The 12,575-nt window shown below is 40.9% G+C and overlaps 1 protein-coding gene across 1 annotated transcript in view; it reads left to right on the top strand.

The window, feature by feature from the left end:
- The window catches only part of CMC1 (C-X9-C motif containing 1), a 48,536-nt gene that overhangs the window by 20,938 nt on the left and 15,023 nt on the right, over positions 1-12,575 (top strand). The window lies entirely within an intron of this gene.

The raw sequence follows: 12,575 nt of genomic DNA, 5'->3' as shown, positions 1-12,575 counted from the left end.
GCTTTCAGACCGAGGGAGCCGACGTTTGTCCACAGATAGCTTTCCGGGTCATGTGGCCAGCATGACTACACCGCTACTGGTGCAATGGGACACCGTGATGGAAACCAGAGCGCATGTAAACGCCGTTTACCTTCCTGCCGCAGCGGCACCTATTTATCTACTTGCACTGTTGTGCTTTCGAATTGCTAGGTTGGCAGGATCAGGGACACAGCAACAGGAGCTCACCCCTTTGCAGGGATTCAAACTTTCAGCCTTCTGATTGGCAAGCCCAAGAGGCTCAGTGGTTTAGACCCTAGAGCACCATGTATGCCACCTTGAGCTCCTTAGAAGGATATAAATTTAATGAATAAATACTTTGAGAGCCTGAGATACTAGTGCATTAGCAAGCTGCTTAAAAAAAAACAACAATCTTGTAAATTCACTTCCACGTTTACTATTACTTTGGTTTATCATTTCTTCAATACAGTAATGCCACAGTTTATCTGCATTTAACTGTGCCCATTCAGCTTCATGTGGTTGGCAAAATAGTTTTAGAAAGGGGGCAGGTTTCCAGGGTAAAAATACATTGGCAATCCCATCTGCCATTGGACCCACTGTGCTTTGACTAGTATGTAATTTTGGCTTTAGATGCGATCCCCTAAATATAACCCCCATGTAAGCTGCGGGCTTACTGCATTGCAAAATGCTCAACTGATGTGGTCTTGGTTGACCACAAACTTGACATGAGCCAATAGTGTGACGCGGCAGCTAAAAAAGCCAATTCAATTCTGGGCTGCATCAATAGGAGTATAGCATCTAGATCAAGGGAAGTAATAGTGCCACTGTATTCTGCTCTGGTCAGACATCACCTGGAGTACTGTGTCCAGTTCTGGGCACCACAGTTCAAGAAGGACACTGACAAACTGGAACGTGTCCAGAGGAGGGCAACCAAAATGGTCAAAGGCCTGGAAACGATGCCTTATGAGGAACGACTAAGGGAGCTGGGCATGTTTAGCCTGGAGAAGAGGAGGTTAAGGGGTGATACGATAGCCATGTTCAAATATATAAAAGGATGTAACATAGAGGAGGGAGAAAGGTTGTTTTCTGCTGCTCCAGAGAAGCGGACACGGAGCAATGGATCCAAACTACAAGAAAGAAGATTCCCCCTAAACATTAGGAAGAACTTCCTGACAGTAAGAGCTGTTCGACAGTGGAATTTGCTGCCAAGGAGTGTGGTGGAGTCTCCTACTTTAGAGGTCTTTAAGCAGAGGCTTGACAACCATATGTCAGGAGTGCTCTGATGGTGTTTCCTGCTTGGCAGGGGGTTGGACTCGATGGCCCTTGTGGTCTATTCCAACTCTATGATTCTATGATTTTATTTTATTTTTTGAACCAAGCAATGTATTGTATGCTATTGCAGATTCCCTCTTAATTTTCGGAGTGTGCTTTAAATCAAATACTAGTGGTGGCATCACTATTACTCTTTTGTTTCATTCTAATTCTGTTTTTATAAAGTATGGGATTAAAGAGCGGAGATGAAAGTGAAAGGCAGCATTTTCCATATTTTAGAAAGATACACATGACTGGCATGAGCCGAAGTGAGACTCAGGCTTCTCCTATTCACACACCTCATGAGTATCAGTTTTCCTGAATCTCATTTTGTTGTGTTTTCTTGTCTAGGGATCTTGGTTTGTCACAGACTTTGGTCAGTTTCAAAGCTAACCAATTTCAAGCCATAGTTTATGAAGCTGGCTTGTTAAACTGACAGCATGTTAGGCTATACACTAAATATTTCACATGTAGCCGTTTGAACTCCCTACCAATAGAGTAGCTTCATGCTACATACCTGCATTTATCCTTACATCATGCAATTCAGGGAGCATAGTGAAATAAACTCGTATAAACACATCTTATGAGTAGACAATGGTATGTGCTAAAGCTTCAGTGTGCATTCTTTGATACGGTATTGTAATGTGTGAAGCATCCTAGAGAAACTGTGTGAAAACTACACTTCAGACAGAATTCCTTATGCTGTGGGTGATATCACCTTCTGCATTAAACAGTTATATGTCTCTACGGTTCATTTGGATATTTGCGTTCATTGATGGAGAAAACCTAGATACTCATAGGCCAGTATTAGGGATTCCAAGGAAAGTTGGTTGAAATGAAAGGTGTGGCTGAGCAGAGACTTTCCCTGTTTGGTTTTTCCATGTCATTTCAACCCAGCTGATCGCAAGAAATGGGTCAGGCAGCTAACATTAACACCGCAACTGCATGTATTTTTTTTTTCCCTTAAAGGGAATGGAACAGCTTTTGCGAGGACAAAGAGAAATGAAATCACTTTCAGTGAAAGAAAGAGGCCTCATTATAGCCACCAACAGCAGTTATTGACAGCTACACTTCCTATTAACAAGGAGCATTTAAGAGTTTGGCTGTTGGATCTTTGGACTTGATCTAATTTGCTAGCATTAATTAGTTTCTTTTGAGCACAGACACTTGGTGCTCACAGCTATAGATTTAGATGACTAATTAGGACAGAAAATTGAACAGAATGGGGTAAGGCATTAACCTTCAACCATTACCAGCTGGGGCTCTTTTAAAGACGACAAAGTCCAAATGCTTCCTATTCATATAAGGAGTATCCTAATGAATATCAATTTCAGCCAGGTTGCCTTATTCCTATCAGCACTGTCTTAAATTTTATATTACCTTCAATAAAGTTTTAATTGCATCTCTCTCATTATCCAGATTTTTAGTGTAATGTCCAAAGAAGGCAAGCATGATGGCAGATTAACTTGTATCTCCTCAATTATCTCTCATTTTGGTTCTTTAAACAATTGACATTGGTCTAGGGCTTTAACCAAGACTTGAATAATTTGGGGTCAATATGCCATTACTATCTTAATCATTATAATGTAGGTAGTTAAGCCATCAAGTTAAAACACCGCCATTAACTGAGAGGTGTTTAATCCTGACACATTCCCTGAATATATTTGCATTAATATCCGCAGCAAGAACTCTGATACAACCAACTCCTGAGGCTTAAACAGTAGCTTGCTAATTAAGTACATCTTTATCATTAGCTATTCTAATGATATGCGAGCAGTGTGGTGATGTGTTAACATGAGTATCTAGGTTCAGGAGCAGGAATATTCTTTGGGCCCATAAACAACATGCATCCTATGCATGCTTACTTGAAAGTAAGTCTTCATTGAGTCCCATGGGTACATCATAAGATTGGTTTGTAAGAACTGACAGACTCCCATCCATAGAAGAACAATACTGTGTCCTTTAAGAGAGAAGGTATTGAAAAGCTTCTCAATTTCCCCAGTGAGACTTCTCAAAGAGCTTGTGTGTTTTAGATGACACTGATGCTGGTAGATTTTTCCACACTGAAGAAGGCTGGGGGAAGGTTCAAACTTTCTCTGTTTCTTATTCAGTAACATCTTTGGAAAATAGTTGCTGACATGTAAAACTGCTTTTCTGGGATGACTTCTGGAATATAATCTAGGCCGGTGGTGGCCAAACTCAGCCCTCCAGCTGTTTTGGGACTACATTTCCCATCATCCCTGACCACTGGTCCTGTTAGCTAGGGATGGTGGGAGTTGTAGTCCCAAAATAGCTAGAGGGCCAAGTTTGGCCACCACTGATCTAGGCTGTTCCTTGTGTCCTGTGTATTGCTGCCATTATGATCTTTCTAGGAGATCAATGGGTTTTAGTCCTGGTGAGAAGGGAAGCAGGGTTTCAGTCACGGTCAGAACTTCATAGATGCTCCATAGTGTTTCAGTGGATAGAGAAAAACTGGTGGCCAGGATCAGAGTGCTTTTAAAAGGGATGAAAATCTTTGCCTTTCAGATAACGGTCATCATGCTGAGATGACCACCATCACTGTGTCATCTAGGTTTTAGAGTTCAGTGTCACTGCTTCGCCTCTGGTTTTAAAATCCCCAAACATGTGCCACAGCTTGTAACCTTTATTTTTGACCCAACTATGTATTTTCCTCTGATTTCTCTTTACTTTCACTGATGTTGATTAATGCCTGTGGTTCTTGCACAAGACTTTACTGTTAAGGTGCTTGGGCTTTCAGTTGATGCTTAGGACAAAAATTGAGTTTCATACATAGAATTATATTTCTAAATCCATTAAGAATGTGATGCAAAGAGAGATAGCTCAATTTTTTAAAAAAAACATTAAAATATAATAATAATATTTTTTTATTTATACCCTGCCCATCCCGGTTCAGAAAAGCGGGCTCAGGGTGGCTAACAACAAATTTAAAACACTTAATTGTGATACAACAAAAAACAGCATAAAATACAGTATAAAAGTGTGAATAACAATAAATTCAAAGTTCTAAAATTAAAGTTCTAAAATCAATTTAGGGGAAAATCCATCCAATAAACATTAGATGATCACTAGGGCTAGCTGGCTAAATTAGTCCTATTTGGGCCAGCAAGGAGGCCAGGGGAGAATTAGCTGTGGGATCCCAGAGTGGGTAATCTTCATAAAAGGGGAGGGGAGGGGGAGGGAAGGAAGGGGAATAAAAGATCGGGATAAATTCAAATTGAAAGCTAGGCAGAATAGCTCTGTCTTACAGGCCCTGCAGAAGGAGGTTAAATCCTGCAGGGCCCTGGTCTCCTGGGACAGAGCATTCCACCAGGTCGGAGCCATCACTGAGAAGGCCCTGGCCCTGGTGGAGGATAATCTGACTTCCTTAGGGCCCGGGACCTCTAAGGGCTATACGTTGATTCAGTAAATCAGCAGTTGCTCAAAAGAGCGGGGGGGGTGTGTGTGCGCTGAGAAGCGTAAGGATTGAAGGCACTACTTTCAAAGGAAGGTGGATGAATGGGGGATATTGCTCCCGGAGCTCCTCCACATTCTCTCTACAATGTCTCATTTACATTGACTTCTTCCTGAGGCACCAAAATACTTCCAACAAATACTGACACAGAGATACTTTTCTGATGCTGCATTCAGGTTGCGCTCCTTCCTCCTTGGAGACCTCTTCCAAGCCATCTTTGGATGTTGAGAATCAAGTAATTATGCAGGGGTGCGAGAAGGAGAAAAAAAGCACACAACTTCACGTCCTCCCCATTTGGTCACTGTCTCTAAGTTGGAGGGTGACCTTCTGAAACACAGAGATGCTTCTACTCCTGCAGGCCTTCTGTGGTTGTGGAACCCTGGAAAATCTACAGGTTGTCCAAAGTTCATTCTACCCAGAGTAAACCTATTGAAATAAATAGACATGACTAACTTGGGTCCATTAATTTCAGTGGGCTTGCTCTAAGTAGAACTTGGTTGGCTACAACCCTAAGCATACTCATCACTTTGGTTGCTTTGTTGCATGATTACTTCACACAGTTTCTGAATGCCTGAAGAATCACTCCAATCTACTCTCTCCCTGCCCCTTAAAGTGTTTAAGGTGTGCAGTATCTGGCAGTGCTTTATTGCAAAACTTTGCACAATACAGTACCTTTTTTTTAGTCCAGTGATGATATTTATGGGCTAGCATAGCTATATTTGAGGATCTTATTAAATTATACTTTTGTCTTCTTTCCAGACAGCATGCAATAAATACTGTATTAGCTTTTTGTAGCTTTTAGATGCCCCCGCTATTATGTGTAATAGGTTGTCTTTGTCTGTGTGTACTTGGCAGCGTGTAAACACAATAGCTTTTAACAAATTGTCTGTAGGTAGGGGTGTGAATTGTAATTATGTGTGCTTGTCACGACACTCCTTCATATACTCTGTATCCGCACATGCAGATCCCAGCTCACGTAGGATTCACTTTCATGACTTGTGCAGCACGGCACTGCAGTGTACAGTTGGTCTCTATACAGATGTCATAATCGAAATGTGGATGTTGTGGATGGAGTTAGCAGCATGATCACAATTCTCAACTCCCTAGTGAACAGTTGCCCAGAGCTACTGCTACAGAATCATAGAGTTGGAAGGGACCACGAGTATTATCTGGTCCAACACCCTTTCAGGCCTACCATGCTGAAAAGAAAATTCAGTGTGTGTAAACATGCTATGCTCCCTTTCCTCTTCACTCCATCTCTAGATTTTTCTGTTTTGACTTCTGCTGCAGAGAGATGAACGAATCTTTGCATTCAGTCTTGTGCTTACTCACTAGTGGAGACACAAATTCTCTCTTTCCTTTTCTCTCTTCATCCCGTTGCCAAAGATTGGAGGGTTCTGAACCTGGGGCTTTACATATGTAGAGCACATGCTCTTTCGCTATAGCCATTCTTTGTTGCTTTCACTCTTGCAAAATATTTAGAAGTTGTCTTAATAAACCATAAAATCTGATCAGAGAAAGCATTTGGAACATGGAGGCAGCATCTGCTGATTCCCCAGTCTCTCCCTCGTTCGTCCTCTCCCCGCCGCCCCAAATGTATCACTCGGTTACTTGTTTACATTAGTTAGTCTGTCATTGGTGGTGGTTTGAGGATTTTACTTGGTTTTGTTTCAGAGCAATTAATATTGCACTTCTAAGTGAGAATAGAAATATCTGCAAATACTGTGGCATATGTCACTTCGACACTCTAAAAATAATATAGCAGTGACATGTTGCTAGGATAGCTGCATATGAATGCGTATTGTTGATGAATGCTTGCAACAGTAATATGAAAATAAGAGAAAAGGGGGGCTTCTTTCTCCTGTTTTGGCAATGACATATGCTTTACAGTCAATAAATCTGCTTTATAACTGCTACGTATGCCTGACATTAAAGAAATCTGCAGAAACTGCTTCAGGCCCCCCCCCCCCTTGTTTCATTCTACATTGTGGACTAATGCAGTTATCTGTGTGTTTGTACATAAATAAATTTCACCAGGAAAGTCCTACTATGTTTTCTGTACATATGTGTAAATATTTATATAGAGTATAAATTATTAACACTGCCCTAAGGTTACTTTCACACTAGAAATAGGTTGTTTTTCTACTGTTGAATGTGATGCATCTTTTCGTGGAAATTATTTACTTTAGTGTTGGAAAACTGCTTCTGCTTTTGATCAAAAGAGCTACCCATTTAAGTAATCCTCGTTTTGCATTCAAAGCTACCAGTCAATTGAATGGCTTTCCAACAAATGATGTCAGTGGACCTAATAAAGGAACCATTATTTCTCTCCAGTTGTCAACAGTTTAAGCGGCCCTCCTAGCCCCACCTACCTGGGCGTAAGCCACAATGAATTTTAATTCTTTTCGGACATTGGACTGTGCTATTAGACTATGTGCCTTCAGAATTAAACAGAATCACACTTTCTAAATTACAAAATTCTAAGTTTTTAACCAACAGCACCTTAAGATTGGATGAATTTGTACCATGGTTCATGAAAGTTTGCTGTAATAAAATCTCTTAGCCTTTAAGGTGCCACAAGACTCTTGGTTGGTTTTGCTGCAAAGGACCAACATGGCTGCCTTTCTGTAAGCTGTAAATACACTTCATTTACGTAAATAAGTTTTCGTATTAACCTATAACTGTAGATACTGCAAACAATAACATGTCTATCAAGCTCAGACTCTCTGCACTATAACTGATGGCACTATTCCTCTCCAAAACATGCTTAAATCTTTTCTTTTCTCGCATACACGGGGCAGGTGTAGAAGAATGAGATTTGACATGCCAGAAGCAAACCACTCAGCCAGACATAGCCTATCTAAAAATACAGTGTACCTTTTGAATTATGGTGTATAGGTTATTGGCTTACAGGACATGCATGTTAACCTAACATTAACACATGATCTTGGACCATCAGGAAACTGGTGCACATTCCTCAATAAATCTTGTTGAATCTGTACACACATGGTTTTAAGTAAGGCAGTAGGGGTTGGGAACTTGTTGGGGGGGGGGGGTCCTCTCCCGCCCTGGATGTTGTGGGGTTCCAGCTGCTATCGCCTCCAGCAAGCATGAGCAGTGGCAAGGCATTATGGAAGTTGCAGTCCAACAGCATTTGGAAAGCCAGTTCACTGTCCCTGGTTTTATCCTATAAAACGGTTCCAGAGATCCCCATGCCGATCTAATTGTAGTTGCTTGTAAGAGTAAACAAGAAGCATAGAATCGTAGAATTGTAGTGTCGAGAAGGGTCCCATCTAGTTCAATGCCCTGCAATGCAGCAATCTCAAGTAAAGCATCCATGACAGATCCACTGTCCCAACAGCTCTTACTGTCAGAAAGTTCTTCCTCAGAATCTGCTTTCTTGTAACTTGAAGCCATTGGTTTTAGTCCTAGCCTCTAGTGCAGGCATAGGAAAATTCCGGCCCTCCAGATGTTTTGAGACTGCAATTCCCATCTTCCCTGACCACTGGTCCTGTTAGCAAGGGATGATGGGAATTGTAGTCTCAAAACATCTGGAGGGCCAGAGTTTGCCTATACCTGCTCTAGTGAAAGAAAAACACTGGGGCCTCATTTGATCAGTAGAATTTTTGGTATCTGGTGGGCGGGGCTTGTGTGTTATGCCCCTCCCTTCAGTGTGTTCACTGTGGAGCAATGGATCCAAACTACAAGAAAGAAGATTCCACCTAAACATTAGGAAGAACTTCCTGACAGTAAGAGCTGTTCGACAGTGGAATTTGCTGCCAAGGAGTGTGGTGGAGTCTCCTGCTTTGGAGGTCTTTAAGCAGAGGCTTGACAACCATATGTCAGGAGTGGTCTGATGGTGTTTCCTGCTTGGCAGGGGGTTGGACTCGATGGCCCTTGTGGTCTCTTCCAATTCTATGATTCTAAGAATGTCAGTTAAGAGGGACCAAGACTTGCCTCATGTTATTGCACTGAGTTTCATGTTCATTTAGTATCTCTCATTACGTTATTTTGTTACAGTATTATTAATGCGTAGTTTACATTTACGTGAGCCACTTATTTTTCCTCAAAGAAAAAGAAACTCTGCTGAAGAATGATAGACTATCCTAAAGTTGGGTGAGTGAGGGAATATTCCCAGTTTGCCAGTAGTATTGATTTTGTTAATCATCCTTCCACCTAGAGCAGGAGAAAACAAGCTTGCTCCATCTTCCATCTGGCAGCCCTTTAGATATTTGAAGGTGGCTATCCTATCTCCTCTCAGGCTCCTCTTTTCCAGGCTAAACCAAACTCCTTCGACTGTTCCTCATAAGGCTTGGTTTCCAGACCCTTGATCATCTTGGTCACTCTCCACTGAACATGTTCCAGCTTGTCAATGTCCTTCTTAAATTGCGGCTCCCATAACTGGACATAGTATTTCAGGTGTGGTCTGACCAAGGCAGAATAGAGTGGTACTGTTACTTCCCTAGATCTGGACACTACACTTTTGTTGACGCAGCCTAGCATAGCAGTAGTTTTTCTACATGTATTCTAATTCCTAATATTTAAAGTGGTGCTAATCAGTTTTTTGTCAAATGGAAAATACTTCTATTTAGCCAGCTTTAGAACTGCATTTTTAGAACTAGATTTTGCTGAGCAACTGAAAAGGAAAAAATAGTCAGTAAATTGGCAGCACTTTTTGTCAGTCCATATGGCTTCCTGCCTAAATCAGCTGCTACTCACTGACAAAGTAGGTTTCTTTATTGAAATCTATGGAGTGTCATGTAACTAAGCCCTTCGTTTAATCTTTGTATGGTATTCTAACATTTGTTCCTTAAAAAAATGTTTTATAAAAATATTTCCATGCATTTTTCAGTCTTAACATTATTACCTTGGGCATTCCAGCACAGAATAAACGGAGTGCGTTTTGCAGTTAGTTGCACAGAAACTTCAGAGTCATTCCTTCATCACACTTTATTCGTCAGTTTATCCATCCCAATGATATCTGGAACGAATTGCTGCTGTTGACTCAGCTTTCTAATGGTGAACTAATATGGTCTTACCAGCAACAAAAAAATAGTTTGCAGTAATAACTTAATAGCCTGAAAGGCAAATAGTGCAAAAGAAAAATGTCCTTTTTTAAAGTCTTGCACCAGTTATTTGAAAAATACCACTTGTATTTAGCTTGAACATTTGCTTCATTGTGTCATTTCCAACACCTAAAAATGTATTTTTTAAAAAATGGGAAGAGTGTTGGTTGCTTAATTTGTACTGTGCAAATTAGGTGACTTTGAGGGAAATAGTCTGATCAATATACAGATCTTCCACCATTTTCTGTATTGGAAGCTATTTCATAAATTTCATGCCAAAAAATGGTCACTCTGTCTCAGTCACTAGTTTTGACTACTTCTCTTTCATTCCAACTCTTTTTTCCTATTTTAAAATTGTACACCCCCTAATGATTTTAGGCAGTTGACTTCTCAAGCCTATACATGTCTACTCAGAAGTAAGTCCTATTGAGTTCATTTGGGCTTTTTTCCAAATAAATACATGTAGACTAGGAAATAAAGCATTGGTGAAATTAAAGACCGGGGGGGGGGGGGCTTTTTAAAATAATTAAGGAACTGATTGTTTAGGCCTACTCTGAAACTTAGTTGCCCTCTAGAGGTTTTCATATAGCAGTACAGTGGAACATATATTGTTCATTTGTCTTTTTTTGAAAGAGAGAGAGAAAACCGTCACAGTTTAAGGAGGTAAGATTTATATAAAATAAAATGGACACACACTCATTTAGCTGTGTTAGGAAGTGTTTGTGGCATTTTATTTTGACAACCTGGAAATACTCTTGATTTTATCAATCTTCATGCTAGTTTGGAAGTGCTGAAGTATTTACAATGTGCTCTTCACCTGATGGGCTCATGTGCACTTCATGTACATCTCAGATAGGCATCATTTCCATTACCTTTTTAATGCCTTTTGGAGCTTTTCCTTTTTTTTAGCAAGTGGAAAGATACATCCCAGACTGTATCTTCATTGGCCTAGAGATGGTGTTTAATATATGAAATTGTGCGGCTGTTTTTATTGTGCAGTTGCTTTCAGATATTTTATGGGAAGGGATTAATAAATGCGTTTTTATGTTTATTTCCTCATCTTTTTAAGTGTGATGCTTCATGAGTGTAGAAAAACATGTGGTTGAAGATTTCTTTTTAATCCCAGTACTGGTTTTGACCCAGAAACGGTTAAGGACTGCCTCTCTCCATATGAAGCCACCCAGACCCTGAGATCATCATTCTACATGTGCCTCCTCCACAAGAGCTCTGCAGGTGGCAATACAAGATCGGGCCTTTTCTGAAGTGGCTCCCCATTTGTGGAGTGGTTTCCCCAGAGAGGCTTGCCTGGTGCATTTGTTACATATCTTTAGGCACCAGGCAAAAACGTTCCTCTTCAACCAGGCCTTTGGCATCCGATGCCCTTTTAAATGTGTTGTGGGTTATTGGTTTGTTTTTGTTCTTATTGTGTATTTTGTGTTTTTTATATTGTAGTTTTATGTTGTGAACTGCCCTGAGGTCTGTGGATGAATGGCAGTATACAAATTTAATAAATAATAATAGGTGCAGAGCTTCTTCTGTTTCAACTAAATGGTAGAAGAGGCTCTGTCTTCCACCTTTTCCATTGTAAAGAAAGCCTTCTCTCATAAAAAGTAGTAGGAGATGTTAATGAAACATGGAGTTATATGCCTCAGAGTGGTGGCTGTAGCATGAGTTTGGAATACAAAAGCCTCTGTACAGATAAACTAATTTAAAGGCATCGGTTAAATATAATCTGCTTTATCCCCATCTGGTGGTGAAAAGAGGTGTGTTCACCACCAAGCATCTCATGGGTCGTCGTCCCCCCGCCTTGCATACGGACACTAAGCCTTTTGAAGACCAATTTAGGCTGCAGCTAGAAGCCTTAGCGCTACAAACTGTCTCCATTTTAGATTCTATATCACACCTGCTGTTGCCCAACTGTAGGGCACTTGATCCTACAGGATATGGGAAAACTGAGACTGAGGCTATGTTGCCGTGTTGGAGTTTGACACAGGTTAACGTAGCAATAAGCACTGATGGGAGATAGCTGTAGGGGAACTTTGTGTGTGTTCTAGTTTTGCCTCGTCCAGACCCTGGTGCTATGATGCCTGATGTCAAGAATTCTTACTAAGGAAACAGGAAACTAATCTACTGGCGCTCTTGAAAGGGACCAGCCTAATAGGCGAAAGAGGTATGTTTGTCACAAAATATAGACCTCTTTCTTGACAAAGCCTGCTTCATTTTTACAGGTGTTGGGACGTGAGGAAGAAAAAGTCTATAAAATGAGTGTTTTTGGAGAATGATATCCCCAGTGGGCTTGTTTAGCCTACTAAAAAGGAGGGCACGAGGGAAGAGGGCATGTTCACACATTCTCTAAAAACATTGGAGGGCTAAATGCATTGGAATGTGGCAACTTTGTTTATGTTAGTAATTTTGAAGAGGCCACTTGTAGTCAGTTCCTAGCTGACGCAAGGATTAAATGAGGGTATTTTTCCTCAGCACTTTCCCACAGGCACTAGACTAACCCAGCTCCCATAGGTCTAATATTGTGGTGCCAAAAAACAGTTGGTTTTAAGATACAGCTGGGGACATTTTCTGAGGGATTTCAGTATCTTTCAAACTGTGTTGTGGTCTCTTTGGTTGACAGAAATGTCTCCAACTTCCAGTGTGGGGGACAAAGGTGGCCACAAGACAAATACAGTCAGTCGTACCTTGGAAGTCAAATGGAATCTGTTCCGGAAGTCCGTTCG

Source organism: Podarcis bocagei, assembly GCF_964188305.1.
Source record: "Podarcis bocagei genome assembly, chromosome: 12".
Classification (NCBI taxonomy): Eukaryota; Metazoa; Chordata; class Lepidosauria; order Squamata; family Lacertidae; genus Podarcis; species Podarcis bocagei.
The sequence above is the reverse complement of the archived record's forward strand: the minus strand, read 5'-3'. Positions and strand labels throughout refer to the sequence as shown.